The sequence below is a fragment of the Vanellus vanellus genome (genome assembly GCF_965231255.1).
Source record: "Vanellus vanellus genome assembly, chromosome: 2".
Lineage (NCBI taxonomy): Eukaryota > Metazoa > Chordata > Aves > Charadriiformes > Charadriidae > Vanellus > Vanellus vanellus.
Genome location: NC_138906.1, coordinates 145,118,573 through 145,134,494, shown reverse-complemented (window position 1 = coordinate 145,134,494; position 15,922 = coordinate 145,118,573).

Below are 15,922 nucleotides of genomic sequence, written 5' to 3'. Positions count from 1 at the left end.
CCTGACAATCAAATGGGAAGGGACACCTGGAGAAAAGCTGCAGCCTTGCTGGCCCTGGGGACAAACAACTTACCCGGCCCACGGCTGGTCCCCTGCTTGGCCCTCGGCTGTGCGGCTGGAGGAGGGAGCCCCAGATGAGGTGTCGGTGCTGTGCTGCGGCACAACAAGAGTTCCAAGACTTTGGGGCTGCAAGAAGATGGGGAGCAGGTCCCTAACACTGTAGCTGGGTGGCTCAAACACTTACCAGAGCCTGTCCCCACCTTGAAGGTGTGTTTCTGTGCAGTTTCTGTGAAGCATTTGCTGTTTGCGTCACAGAGGAGCCACGGCCACAGGGAGAAAGGGGTCTGGTGAGCTTGTGTGAGGAATGAGCCCCAGCTCCTCTCCTCCCCGAGGGTTGGTGCTACCCCCTCACACCCATGAGCAGGCCACTGACCTCGTGGGGCACGCTCAGGCCACCAGTGACCCTCTGCTCAGCCCTTTGAAGAATACTGGAAGGCACCAGCACCCTGAAGAGCCTTTGGGACTCAGCAGCCCAAGTGTTGGGAGATGCTTCAGCCTCAGAAAGAGAGGGGATTTTTGAAAGCCCCCATGCTGATGTTTCCATGGGTTAACATGGGTTGGTGAGCTGCCTCTCTGAGGTCTCTTTCGCCAGCCCTAGCTCGCAGTCACACTGGGGTTCAGTCATGCCATCCCTCTGAGCCATTTGTCCCCTCCCTGAACGGCGAGTAGCTGGGGTGGTCATCCAGCTCCCCACAGCCCAGGGCACATGGCAGAGCTACCAGCTTGTGTCTGCCGTCTCGCAGCAGTACATGAGGCTGTGAATGGTGGCAGGTGAAAATTAGCATCAGTGCTGTGCCGCTGCGGTGACACAGCCTCTGGCAGAGGGCGAGGAGGACGGGTGGGCAATGACCCCTCCAGGTACCCTGCTGAGAGAGAGACCCACCAGCTAATGGTCCCAGGTGCCATGGCAGAGGGCACACAGGCACCCAGCCTATGGCTCTGGCTTCTATTACCGGCAGGTCGCCGCTTTACTGGCCCTAGCCCAGCGGGGTTGCAGAGCAGTGGTGGAGCAGGGTGCCAATCGGGAGGGTGCACTCGCCCATCACCCCGGCAGGAGCTCCCCAGTACCCAAGATGGATGTGACTTCAACAGCACACAGGGGTGACAAGCTCAGCAGCAGGTTGGCTACACAAGAATGAACCCCTGGCAATGCCAGTTCCCCACGTCAAGGGACAATTTTGTCCTGGACATGATGGCAGCAGTGGGGAGCAACACGTCGCCCATCCCCAGAGCTCCCCATCAAGGCCAGCTCACCCTGACACCAGGTGGGGCTGTGCTGTAACAGTATGAGCACCACCAGAGCGTCCTGGCATTGTCTTTTTCTCTTTTTTAATTTCATTTTTCAGAATGACAACACTTTAGAGGTTTATGACCAACAGGAGAATTTACTACTAAGTCATATACTGATGTAATGAAATCTAATATATGCTGTGTAATGAGTTATGAGATGTTATTTAGTTTCAGGGTTTTATTACTTCAATCAGTTATGACCATATTTCCTTTTATATGATTGCTCACTCTTTAAACATACCAGATGACTGTATAAAGAACACCTAATAAAGTCTGGAGATGTTAAAATATAAATGTTTTAATTTTTGCCATAAATTTGTTTTAATTCTACCAATGGTGTTTTTTGCGCTGGAAGTGGTGCAGTCCTTGTTAGCAGTGCAGACTTTGGTGGTGCCGTCTCAGATCCTTTGTGGGAAGGAGCTGTGTGACCCTGCTTCATTATAAAGCATAGTTAGTCACCAATGCTCACCTTTGGTGGCTATACACAGAAACTGAAAGGATTTTAGAATAAAACTAGAGAGTCGGAAAGCATTGATCTGTGATATAAGTCATTGTCTTAATTATACTCTCACTTTTACCAGCATAACTGTAATATACTCTTGCTGGTTTCTAGCAGTCTTCAGGAGGGAATAATCAGGCTTATGGTCTTCAGCATCAAAATCAAATATATAAATGTTCTGCCCATGCACCTTTTGGCAATCCTCCTAATTTTTCCACATTTATGCATTGTATTTTAAAGTCATTTGGTATAATGTCACAGCAATGGAATTATATAGCTGTGAAATAAGATCAGAATCAAGTCTTTAATAAATCAATGCTTAAGCGCGTGAAGGACTTCAACTGTAGAACTATTGCAGGAACCAAGCGGTGTAGAGTCCTGGTCATGATATATTTGTAGTGAGTGTTAAGTTCTCAAACATTATTGTAGCACACGTCTTATGATGGTTAACAACTCTGCAGTTAGAGCTCGTGTGCGCGTTAGTACAGATGGCGGCTATTGTATGGCTTTAGCGTGCTGCTGCTCCCTACCAAGCCACCCGCTGTGGGCACGCAGAGGTCTCCAGCACTGCTGGCTGGGGTCCTGCATGGGTGGCACCTGCCTGGGCGGCCCCAAATTCATCTACTTACAGCTTACTGATTTCCTTCCCCACCTCTGCAACAGGCAGCCCTGGCATGATTTGCTGAGCCTGATTGAAGTCCCCACCGCCTCCGTAGTGGGGATTTGCTCTCTCCTGCGTCAGGCTGCCCAGGCCAGATGCTGGTCCTGGCTTGAGGATGAAGTAGCATCACAGAACCAAGGGTGGGGGAGCGGGGAATGGTCCTCTTCATCCGCAAGCTGTTGGTACTGGGGCTCAAAAGCAGCAGTCAACAAACCATTTTGTATGAGACCTCAAAAACGGTCTTTGCAACCTAGTGTGTGTTTGTGCTGAGGTCGTACAAGGCGCGGGGCTCTGGTGCCTGGGCTCGCTCCGGCTGCTCAGCAGCACAGGGGAAAGCAGCCTGTGCTGCGCTAGGCTGGGAGGCTGAGCTGCTGCTTTCGGAGGAGAGAGGGGAGATGGGAGGAAAGGAGCCTGACAAGCCTGAGCGTGCTGTAGACATTTGTCTGACCAGCTTCAAGGGAGGGAAAACTGCCCTCCCTTCAATTTCATCTAGAATTCCAATTTCATAGTCTGATTTCATAGTACATAGTTACAATTTCATCTCGAATTTGCAGCAACCAGAAATATTTTCAGCATGTTTGGTCTGCTGTGGCTGTGGCTACTGCCTGTACCACGGCCCAAGGATGACTTTGGAGCCACGATCCCTGCTGCTCTATTGCCTGAGGCAGAAAGATGCCAGAGGCCCGGTTTGGCAGAATTCCCTTTCCCTTTCCCCTCCCCATCCCCATCCCCATCCCCATCCCCATCCCCATCCCCATCCCCATCCCCATCCCCATCCCAGCCTCAGAGCCCTGTCCCCGACAAGCTTGTGCCTTGTTTTAGCTGTGATTAGTATTGCTGCCATCTGTAAACCCCTCCTTATGGTTCTGCGAGGCAGAGTATCTTCTCAGGATAGCCCCTCTGGACAGTTGTTTATCAATTCAACATTTTTTTTAATTATACATACATCAAGATGCCGTACTTTTCCCAGTATTTATTCAATTATTGATAGAGATACTAACAGAAGGGAAAAACTTCTAAATGACCCATCTTGCTTCTCCATTCTATTAATATCTGTATCACTAATTGGATAAATTTTAGGAGAAGAATTACAGCAAGTAATGAAATAAAGGCTTTACTATTCACAAATTCAGGAAAATAATTCAGCTAAAGAGAATCATACATCAAATAAATGGCCAAGCATACTTAAAATATGTCTTTGTACAGTAACAAGGCACAATTTAATCCCATTAAGAAAATGCTGGCAGTGGCTCAGTGTTTGGGAACATGCCACTGAACTGTCCTGCGGTAACCTTGGATGTAGGAAAAGTTGAGACAAAGCAGTGTACTCAGTTTGGCACGTCTTTGCCCTTTAGTTCCTTAATGATGCAATGAATTACTAAAACATTTAATATTGTTTAGCTGCAGAAACTGTCTTATATGCAGAAGGTAAGCGATAACACGCTTGTTGAATGTGCCCTATCTGCTGCTTCGTATGCAAAGTTTATTTGTGTCTCTATAAAACACAGATTTCCGAGCTATCTCAAAAGAGCAAGTCCACATATTATTTTAATTTGCAAGAAGCAAAATCTTTGTTCCATATATCTTACTTAAAGAATAAAAAGACAGGTAGGCCAGTTTCTCACTAACCAAAAATTTAAGAAAAACATTGGGTTTTTTTCTCAGGTTTTATTTTTCACCTGGGTTATTCTGCTTTTACTTTGTCCTCAGTATTTTCAGTAGGATCTGGAGTACTTTTCTTTTCTCCTGGTACTTTGTATGTGGCACTCAGCTGCCAAAACAATTGACTCCTCTTATTTCTAATTAAGAAGGATTTAATATGTACCATAGAAAAGAGAGTATGGCTAGATGCATTTCTCATGGCCACATATTATATCTTTGGAGTTTTAGCTATAGATCTCGGGAAAAAAAAAAAAAAACAACAAAATAACCCGAACAAGTGGAGAGTTTAAAGCATTAGATTTTCAAGACGAAATCACAGCTGATTCAGTATAACCTGAGACCGCCGGCGCACTGGGGGGTCAGCACGATGGGGGGTCCGCTGACGTGGGGCGCTCCCTGCTTCTCCGCAGCTCAGCTGGTGCTGCTCCTCCCTGTGCACGCCGCTGTCTTCCGATCAGATCGTATAGCACTTCCCCAATTCCTGTAATCATGGAAGAAGAATGGATGCTTTTTTACACAAACTAAAATATTAAGAGTCAAAGGTATACATATTCAGCGCTGTCCACTGATTCTCTTGAAGGTCTTGCCCTTAAAATATCAGCTGTGTGGTTTTCCTCCACTGTTACTCACAATATCATGTTGTCGTCCTGAAAGAATTACTTGACAGAGCTTGGTGTCTCTTTGTGCTGTAACAGCTCCTAGAAAAATTCAGTCTGACAGTTCCTATACTAAGGCATGAAGAAATATATTTGAATAGTGGATGTGTTTTATAGTTTGAGGTCAGAGAGTACACATGCATCACAGGGTACAATAGGGAATAGGAGGGTAACTATAGATATACGCACAACACACAAACCTGAGTGATTATTTTTTAGCTCTTGATCCATCGTCTAGCATTCACTGCCAAACCAAAGTTAAAAAAAGTGCTGTCCCCTTTCTGGGTGATTGCAGAACGAGTCTTCGCTCCACAGAATGAGGTTTAGAAACCCCAGAAAGCAAAGAGCATGGCCCATAGCAATGGGATGGCCTCATTTTTCTGTCATGAGTCACGGTGCTAAGGAGCTGGCATGGATGCTCAAAGGGGCTGTGGTCCCGTGCCGGCAGCCCCACCGTCATGGCCAGGATGGAGCGACCGTGCTGCTTCCAGCAGGTTTTCTTCTAGGAGCAGAGGAGCGAGATGGCTTAATGGGTCGATGTACCCTAGGTGGGCTCAGCACCAGCACTGGCTCCTAAGTGGCTTTCTGCCACCAACCACCTTGCATTGATGTTTTAAGGGCGGCTTGTTGACAGCGGAAGCAATATGACAAAAATTAGGTAGGCAAGAGGGATTAAAACATGTACAATTGTGCAGAATTTGTTAGGCTCAATTACATGAGTCAGGAACTAGTGAAGTGTTTGAAGACCTGGAAATAATTCCAATTTGTCATATCAGGAGTCTCCTTCCCAGAAACAGGCTGTGGAAGCAGAGGCAAGTCCGCCATATGGAGAGCAGATGTCTCAAGGGAGCTGAAAAGAAGATACTTTGCTAGTACTAAAAATATTCAGTATGAGGAGGTGATAACAAGTGCTTCTAAAGAAGAAGCAGTTATTTATCATTGAGTAGACAATTTTTACTGTTTCCTAGAACACAAACCTATATGCTCAAATAACCCCGGACTGTCGCAGTGAAGAGGCACTGATTCACAGCTCAGGGCAGAAGCTATAATGGCAAGCAGATTGCACATCTTGTTTAACCGTCTGCTTTTTAAAAGCACATTTTATCACAGGCTGTATCACACTGAAAAAAGGAAGGGAAATAGGAAAGCAATGAGTTACCGACGTACAATCAGTTTGATGTACAAAGCAGTATGGTTGCCTTTGCCATTTGCAGCTTTGATGTTTTACTTTTTAGCACTTTAATTAGAAACTGCGTTGTAGAGATTGACCCAATTTATAACCTCAGTACTGTGGTGTTAGATGGCTCCTGTGAGTAGTCCTCCGAGTAACAAACCCACTTACACGTCAAAAATGAGGCTTGAGAGATCTTCATTGCTGCCTTCAGGTGCCTTAGGAGATGTTTTACGGAAGGATCCCATTGAGCGAGGAAGCTCAAGTACAGCTTGAAGTTAAATGAGGCTCTGCCTGCTCTGCAAGCAAAGACATGCAGCTGTGGCTAATGCCTGTGTAAGTACCAACCACCATGTGCTTATGTAGACGTTTGGATTTTCCTCCTGCTGGAGCTGCTCTTCTTCCCAAGCAGCAGACCAAGAGCTGTCAACACAGCTCCCTCAGCTCCTGCAAAACTCCAGGAAATTACTGCAGGGAAAGATAAAGCAATACCAGGAAGGTAGGGCCATGTGGCGTATTCCCTGGTGCTGAGGCAAGGTGAGCTGTAATAGACCATCTCCAACACATGTTCATCTAATCTGCTCTTAAAAACCCCTAATGACTGTGCTTCCCCAGCCCAGAAAGGTAGCCTGCTCCTGAGCTTATCTTTGGTTATAGTTGGGAAGTTTGTCCTAATATCTAATCTAAATCTCCCTTGCTTCCTGTTAAACCTATTACTCCTCGTCCCACTCTCAGTGGACATCAAGGCAACAGATTTTCGTCCTCTTTACATAATCTTTGAAGGCTGTTATCCTGCTCCCTCCAGACCCATCCATCTTCTCTTCACTAGACTAAACAACCCCAGGCTCTTTCAACCTCTCCTCACAGGTCAGGTTTTATAAACCTCTTAACACCCTTCTAGGTCTCTCAGGGCTTTCCATTTCATTTACATCTTTCTTAAAAGGTGGTGCCCAATTCTGGATGCAGCACTTGAGCTGAGAAGTCCCTAGCCCCACGCTTTCCCATCCCCGTGGGTACATTTGTGGGTGTCACTGTGGTCACCCAGTCTGTGCATATTCCCAGGTCTCTTTTGGCCTCTGGTCAGTGACCCCCTGTTTCAGTACAAGTCCTGTTGACCTCCTTGCACTTAGCACATGTCTCTTTGGTTCCATTTGTTGATTCTGGAAAACCTCTCTGATTTTTCATAGCTATTTTGAATTTTAATCCTGGGCCCCCATATGCTCGCAATCCTCCTGGCTTAGTGTGATGGGCCGATTTTATAAGCATACTTTGTTCCATTATCCGAGTTACTAATGAAAATATCAAACAGAAACAGGCCCTGGACAGACCCTGGGTGACCCCATTAAAAATGAATTTTCAGTTTGATGGCAAACCATGATAAGTTCAGCATGTTTTTCAACCACTTGTCTGCCCACTGACTAACGACTTCATCTGGCCTGTATTTCCTTAGCTGGCCTTATGAGAACATCACGGGGGCCGCATTCAAATGCCCCGCTCTAGTCAAGGTATGTATTACCGCTCCCTGCCTGTCACCGAGAGAGAGGAAACATCTTTGTCCTTCCGAATCAGATTTGCCTTGGCCATGCCGTGCCAGGCTGTGAGGAGGAGGACTCCTGCCCAACCAGTTGCAAAGCATCACTTGGGGTCAGGGGACTTTTTGGCAATAGCTATTTTAAAACTGTAAAAAAATGCATTGTTAAATACGTTAACGTACGGCTGTTAAACACTGGAGTCTGCAACGATCATGAGTCTGTAATGTTACTACCAAGCACCCAAGGAAACATCTAAATAGGGAAGGAGGAGAACAAGGCAGCATCCCAGGCAGGCAGCAGCCTGTCCCGAGGCTCCTTCCCTCATCCTGCATCTGCACCTGGGTTCATCCATAGCCCCCTCCAAACCAAACCCCAACCCCTCCGGCAGCCAGCAGTGAAAGCGGCAGCACCTACAGCCCCGGAAAGGCTGAGGGATGTCATACCGTTGCCATTTCAAGGTAAAAATCATTCTTGATTCAAGACAGGATTAACACTTTCCATGCAGCCCTCGCAGGGAGTTCAGAAAATGGAGAGACACTGTTTTACCCAGACCAGGAAGGGTGACGGCTGCGGGGAAAGAAAGCCTGCGGAAAGCTTCCTTCAGTGGAGGAACCCCCAGGAAGAGAAATGTCCTCCTGGGAGAGCGCAGGAGAAGGCTGGCTGTGCTCCTCACGCGCAAGCTTGAAGAAGATGCTCCAGGAGCACCAGGACTTTGTTATTCATCATAAGGGAAGAGACAAATAATTGTTAATACACATTTTGGTTGCCCGGGGCCGGGTGCGCACCGGGTGCCACGGTGGCCTCCACCGCCTCAGGATCCGGGGCAGAGCCTTTTGTGCTGGTAGCTCTGGGCTATGTATATTGCACCTTTACATTCAATTTGATACTGCCTTTAGCCTGCTGGCCCCCTGCCAGCACAGCTGCAGAAAGGTTGGGGAAATTTGCCATAATATGCTTGGGAATTCTTGTGGAAAGCAAGTTTCACCTACTACAGTGGATGTGGATAGGTTTAAGGGGCTTGGGTTTCTTTTTGTCCTGAAATGCTCATCCTCACTTAAAATCAGAAGTAAGGTGGAACCTAATGGTAAAATATTCCAGCTTGAACATAAAGAACCACTGGAAATCAGTGTTTAAGACTGTTTAGAAAATGCACTAAACTCATGCCCCATATTAAAACCGGTGGAAGCAAAACATTCCTTTAACCGAGATCCAGTCCATGTTGCCGACGCCAGTGAAGACGACGCTCTCAACCCGTATTTGGCGGAGACCTTCAGAGAGCACGGAGACGGGTGTCCTAGCCACCGCTCAGCCAGCAGCACAACCCCAGCACGCTGCAGGGCTTTGGGCAGCCTGGCCCCCACGCTGCCTGGCCGGTGGCCAGCCTTCCCCTGCCTTCAAGGAGAGAAATCCCAACACAAAAATCTCTGCTGGCACCAAGAGCCCTGACTGCTACACCCTTCAGCTGGAAGAGGGCTGTATCAAGCCTGGAGGAAGATGATTGCAAGGGCATGAACGATTAAAGATAGAAACACAGTGGACTTCTATCTGTTTCCTATCAGGAAAAGCATAAGTGATGTTTTAGGTTTTCAAGAATACCCTAATTCAGCATTTTGCTGCAGCAGGGTGGTCATTGGGCTTTGGACCAGAGCCCAGCCAAACAGAATGGAGCTTTTCATCAGTTAAAATCCAAGAAGGGAATAATGATCTCAGAGTTTTGTATTTATCATTGGATTTGGCCCACTGACCCGCCTAAGGAAAGGCAATGGCTTGAAACAGTTCTCACAAAGCCAAGACCTAAATGGCTGCAGTAAAAATTAATTTTATCCTGATCTTTTTCTTTTTTTTTTTTTTTCCCCGATACACATATTTCTGTCATATTTGGATAAATCCTGCCCCCCTGGTTCCCTCAGAACAGTCAATGCAACTCTCCATGCTCCGAAAGTCTACGCTGGTCGGAAGATGTCACTATCTTGGCAGTGACTCGCACAGCCCCAAACCGGGCGATACGGAGTTATGTGGAGTTATGTATGATTCAGCAGCAACAAGTGTGAAAAGGCCGAGACTGCCGGCGCTCGCCCTTCATCAACCTTTTCATATTCCTGGCACTCGCCGTCAGCATTGCTGGCTGCAGTATTTAAAGAGCAAAAAGAGCGAGTACTGCAGTTAGCTTTTTTTTTTTTTCATTTAGCATTTTTCCCTCCTCTTTGTTCATGTAAGCAGAGATTTATGCTTTTATGGACATGCCCTCTTAGCACCAATGTGGGCCATCTTGTTCTCCTAGCAAGAGCCATGCAGTGAGGAGCAATGGCCTTTCTCCTTGGGGTAGGCACTTTTCTTCCTTACCCAACAAAATATGTGGGGTTTGGGTGGTGAAAGCACATGGGTTTTCCCTAAAGTTGGAAATCTAAAGACCTTTACATTATAAAAAACCCAAACAAACAAACAAAAAAAAAACCAAACCACAAACCCATAAAGTAAAAAAAAACCCTCATAGAAAAGACTACAGGATTTCCATCCTTCCTGATAACACTGCGGAAAATGAAGACAAAATCCCTTTCATGATACACCTACAAAAGCATACTACAAAATTCCTTTATGCCTGCTACATAGAATCATAGAATGGTTTAGGTTGGAAGGGACCTTAAAAGCCATCCCGTTCCAATGCCCAACATCTCAAAGCCCTATGTTTCTTCCTTCTAATATAATTCTTCTGGTATGAAACAGGGGCAAGATCTAGACCACCTAAAATTGGGACTTCAGACTCGAAAAAACACCTAGATCCCAGGCTGTGATTTAGTCTCCAGGGTCGTCTCCTCCCAGGAGGTACCCACGTTCATTGGGCACTTCCCAGGTCCCTGGCACCAACTCCTGTCATCCCCGCATCCCTCAGGCATGATGGCAGCTGTCAATGGGTGTTAAATTAATTTGGTGGTGGGTGGAGGTTTTGAGGAGGGGTGTTCAGAGAGCCGAAACCACCAGGACGAGCATCATTACTTTCCATCTGCGTTGGCTGCCTCGGCAGAGCTGCTGCTGATTAAGCGAACGGAGCCTGATTTACCAGCCGAAGACGGTCTCTGCAGGTTCACTGCTCGCAGCACTGCTCGCTGCTAAATCCAGAGGTGGATTTGCTTTCAGGTGAATGCAAAATGCCACTTTCAGACGAAGACAAATTCACCTACAGTTCTGACAGCAAAAGAAATCACATGCTTAAAGACAAACGAGATGTATATTTGATTTTATACTTCTTTCCCACAACATACATGATTGCTGGAAATTCTTTCTTTCCTGTGCACAATCTTTTTTTTTTTTTTTTTTTTTTCTGTTTATTTGTCCTGATTCAGAGCTAACAGCTGGTTTTACCTATGAGAACCAGCTCACAGACGCACTTCAGGATATAAAGCACATTTATGATAAGACACCTGATAAATCCCTTTACATTCCGAATCTTTCCTGTAAAGCTGGGCAGGGGGGCGGGTAGCGGAGAAGGAGAAAAGACCTGCTTTAGGATGATGTCATAGCTGTTGGGCACATCTGCCCCAAATTAAATTACCATCTAAAGGGCTTATTTCCCAAACATATTTCTTTTCGGCTTGGAAGGAAACATAAAGCAGTGTATCCCTTCAGTTTGCATTTGAGGAGCCTCCGAAAATTTGGGATCACCCTTCACAGTATGCCAGCAAGATTTACTGGGGCCGAGTCTCTCAGGTGATGATGCTGTACAAGTTGCATGAAAAATGAACCTTTCTTGGTTCCTTGATTAAGTTGTGACTCATAATAAATCTTCCGGAGGCATCAAGCCCGTCTTGCTAAAAGCATGAGGGACCTTTGCAAAGCCCTCTACGAAGGTATGAGAAAGGGATCTCACCTGTAAGAAGAAAGCTTGCAAAAGTGAACCTGTTTGAATTTTTAAAATATCCATTCTCCATCTTTCACAGCAAACTCTGCGCGCACGCCAGAATTTGGAGACAAAAATGCGAAAGGTGTAGAAATCAACAACGTTTAAACACACCAAGGATAAAACACTTGCGAATAGGCTGCTTTGCCTACTGCAATACAATACCAAAAAAAAAAAAAAAAAAAAAGGTAATATGAAAAAGAAGGAAGAGGGGAAAATGCAGGAAAACTATTTCTTTTTTTAATACCTTCTGTGTGCTCTTTCCCTACGAAGGCACTCAGGCTGTATGACTTCCAGGTGATGGAGAGAGAAATGCTGCACAGAAAAAAAATCCTGTCCTCTTGCCGCCTACTAGCGCAAACTGCAGGTGTCCCCAATGTGCTCATGGCGGCAAAGCCCCGTGTGACAAGGGAGCCATCTCTTTTGGCTCTGGCATCTGTTCCTGAGCAGAGCCCGTGGGCCCGGTGCCTGTGACAAAGCTGTGCACACGTGTGACATGTGCTGCATCGGAGGGAAAGACCGCCCAGGCAGCCCGGCCGGCTCAGGCAATCTGCGTGCTGGACGCGATCGCGCTGGCGTCGTTCTACAGGAGCTCCGCTAAAATCCACGAACCTGTCATTTGTCCATGGCGGTTACTTAGAAAGGGAGTGAAAATGCCCCAAAATGCCTCTTTCAAAGCACCTGACAAGTAGCATCGGAAGGCAGCAAAACTTTTCAGCCCAGCTCGAAACCGCGGCCCCGGTTCTACGCTGATGTAAAGCAGCGCGGTCGGTGGAGGTATGCTGATTCGCACCAGCTGAGGAACTGTTCCTGTATTTTCACCTGGTTCATGAAGATTTATATACTAATTCCCTGCAAAGCGTTATAATAAAAAAAAAAAAAAAAAAAAGAATCTTTTAGCTGGGTCCGCAAGTCCTATTTCATAAGTAAGTTATCTCAGCCTTGCTGGGTCAGATCTTACTGAGAGGACGATACATCCAGGGCTGTCATGTAAATCATTTCCTTTTGAATACTTACGTCTAATCAACTTCAGACCTTGTTTTGGACACATTGTACGTTTCATAAGCTGAAGAACTCTCTCTGATGAAATCCTTGCCTCCTGACCCCAAAATACATCTGAACAAAATTGTCCCATCAGGAGTTCAGATAATTGCTTGGCCTTTCCTGTCAGTCATAAACCAGACCGATCCAACTTTTTTGGACACTTCCCCACACTTTAATGTGCTTTTCAAACACATTCCGAACAGCATAACAGAATAGGAATGGTTGCTTTTATAAATGTGTGGTACTTTATGTGCTTAAGCAAAGAAATCAGAGACTCTCCTTGCTGGTGCCATATGTATTATTGTGTGATAAAAATTTACCAGCATGTAGTTCCGCAATTATTGTTCTTACAGCTCCATTAGTCTTAAATCTTATTTATGGACCATGGGTTTTTTTCTTTCACTGGAACTCCCAGGCTCTCCCTTTTCTTGTGCCAAAGCTTATGAAGCACCCAGTAGTCCAGGCACAATTTGCAGGCTTGATCTTTCTCATACCCAGAGCGAGTATGTTTAAGAGCGATGCCTTTCTGCTCCCACCCACAAATTCCTACAGAGTCCACAGCTGCGCAGCTCCCTGGATCTACCAGAGGTGGCCGGTGGCTGACCCAGCGGGACACCAGCACAGAGCAAGGATCGTGCTCGCCGCCTGGCCACAGAAGCATCTACTACACAAGGATGTAGCTTGCGACAGGGAGAAGCCAAAGTGCTGATTGGGGGCCAAGCTGGGACACTGCCCAAGCGCTGCTGGGGGCAGCAGGGTGAGATGTCTCATGGAAGGCGCAGCACAGACTCAGCAAAACCCGGCGGATAGTTTTCTGTTGACTGCTGAGGGGGGCATGATTTTCTGCCCCCAGCCCTCCTTGAGAGCCTGACGGTGTGCGCAGGAGAGCTTGGGGAGGTGAGGGAGGTTTGCTGGAGGAAGCCCGGCACATTTCTGCCCGTGAATGGCAAGCCGCCCCGTGCACTTGGACGGTGCTAAATCCTGAACAATGAGAAGCATTACAAATATTCAGACATCACAGACAAGGGTTTACCGAGATCACCGAGATCACCGTCTCAAGTTGAAAGCCTGGGAATTCCTCAAGGAGAAGGTGTGGTCTGGGGCAGTGCTTGTGAGCCGAGAGCTTTCCGAGTGCCTCTGCAGCTCTCAACATCTGATGAGAAGATTAAGTTCACGGGCAAAACACATTGTGAAAATGGAAAGCAGGCTGACGCATTCATCAATAAGTTGAAAGGACAAAATGTATGTGAATTTTAGAAAAGAAAAATCTTTTAAAAAGCCATTCTACATCACGAAGAAAACTTTTCAAGGAGTGGAAAACAGGCACCTGTGGGGCTGGGGTGCCACAGAAGAATTTCACTTCTGAGCCCGAGTCCTGGCTGTGTGAGTGGAGGTGCAGAGCCACATGTGTCACCTCACAGACCATTAGAATGTTAAGCCTATATATCTCATAGGTCCTGTGGACAGGACAGGCTCCGTTAGACATCACAGCGTCTGTTTGAGGTGTCAGGCTGCTGGCAGTTGGCTGGAAGTCATTGCTACCTAGCGGGGGGGACAAAACTGAACATAATGTGACTCTATCCACCACAATTTAGAGTTTAGCACGTTACACCATCACCAAAGGGTATTCTGGAAACACGAGTGGTGTTTCTGACCCTGGTGAGTGACACACAGGGCAGGGTTTTGCCTCTGGCACAGCCTCGTGAGAGTATGTGCTCGTGGGTTTTAAGTCTGTACATGTTACAGAACCGCTCCTGAAGCTCACGCTGGCTTTATCGTTTTGCAGTGTACTTTTGTGACCCTGTAGTCTCAGATAGAGATCTCAATCTCACAGGGTTTACAAACTGTCCTTTGAGGACGTGCAAAAAAGCATGAAACCTCAGAAAGTTTGTGTTCTCTGCGAGAGCACCTGCAGTAAAGGCCACAGGAGTCCCTTGGGTGGCTGTTGCACCCATCAGGTCGAAACCACACACGGACCAGCATGTACTGAGTTACTTTACCCCAAACTTTTCACGATTGCAGGACTTACACTAAGCATAGGAAAATAACTTTCATTTTTTCATAGTCCTGCATTTCTCCTCTTCATTATGGTGAGAAAGGCCCTGAGCTCATAATTTCCCTGCACTGTGAATGGCTTGCGTGATTTCCAGGTTGGATGCCCACTGGCTCAACCTTTATCTTCTTGTTTCCGCCACTCAGGTGCTCTCCGTAGCTGCATCATGTCGCCGGCTCTCACCCCTGTTTCATCCTGGCAGCGCGCAAGGCGAACAGCGTACGGAAAAATGTGTCTGCGGGCTGCTGCTTTGAGCACAGGAATGAGCATATAGAACAAATGAACACAGACATGAGGTCAGAGATTTTCGCAAAGTCAGAGCACTTCAACGGTACAGCCCCACCGCAGGAGGTACGAACAAAAGCGAGTGGACTGTCCCCAAAAAGACTTGCGTGGCTGTCCCTGAGGCGTTCAGGAGACGCTCCGAATGGCCGGTGCCTGTGTGCCTGTATGCCAGGAGCGGACTGACAACAGGAAAACACACCGGGGGGCGGTGGCGGCGGTTGCCCCGGGGTCCCCCCCGCCGCCCCGGGGCCGGGGCCGGCCGCAGCGGGGCGGCGGCGCGGCTGGCTCTGGCCGCCAGGTGGCGCTGTCGCCCCGGGCACGGCACGGCAGCCCCCGCCCCCCCCCGCCAGTCCCGGGAGAGGGGAGGGAAGGACAGACGGAGGGGATGGACGGAGGGACAGAGGGATGGATGGTGGGACGCTGCCGCAGGAGCAGGGAGGAAAGGATGGACAGACGTTGCCCCAGGAGGGTTTATTCACGGGCTGCCCACGTTTTCCACTTGGGTTCTGTAAGTTCACTCTGAGTGATGAGCGGCAAGGCTCAGTGATTTCCCCAAGGGCCTTCTGAGGTAACAATGTCAGGTGGAATAGAAGAAAAAGCCTTCTCACTGCCCAGTGCCTCTAAAATATATCACGTAGTTCAGCCACTGTGGTTTGGTCCTACTATGAAGCGGTGTTCTACAGACAAGAGCATCTCTCAGCTCTTCCCTCTGATTATTTTACTCTGTGCTGGTGGCTCTGAGCTCCCGTCGCTGCCCTAGACACTTGCAGCACCTTCAGGATGTCATTCAGCAACAGCTCACTTCTACTTCAGAGACGCTTGGTATTGAAACAAGGGCACAATTCAGAAGTCCATCAGAGTTCAGATACGTTCCCCCAAATCCAGAGACCAGATCCCCGTCCTGGCTCTCAGCAGCCACAAAGTCCAGCCAACGTTTCGTCACCCACCAGTCATTTTCTCCGCGGCTCACTGCTACGGGCACTGCCAGGTGTCCCTGTGATGTGCTCCGCTCCCTTCCCAGGCACCTGGGCAAAGGGCAGCCCATGACATTTTCCAACCACCATCTGTTCGTGTTTATTTTGGCCCTCCGACAGGTGTGTTTCCAAATGACTTT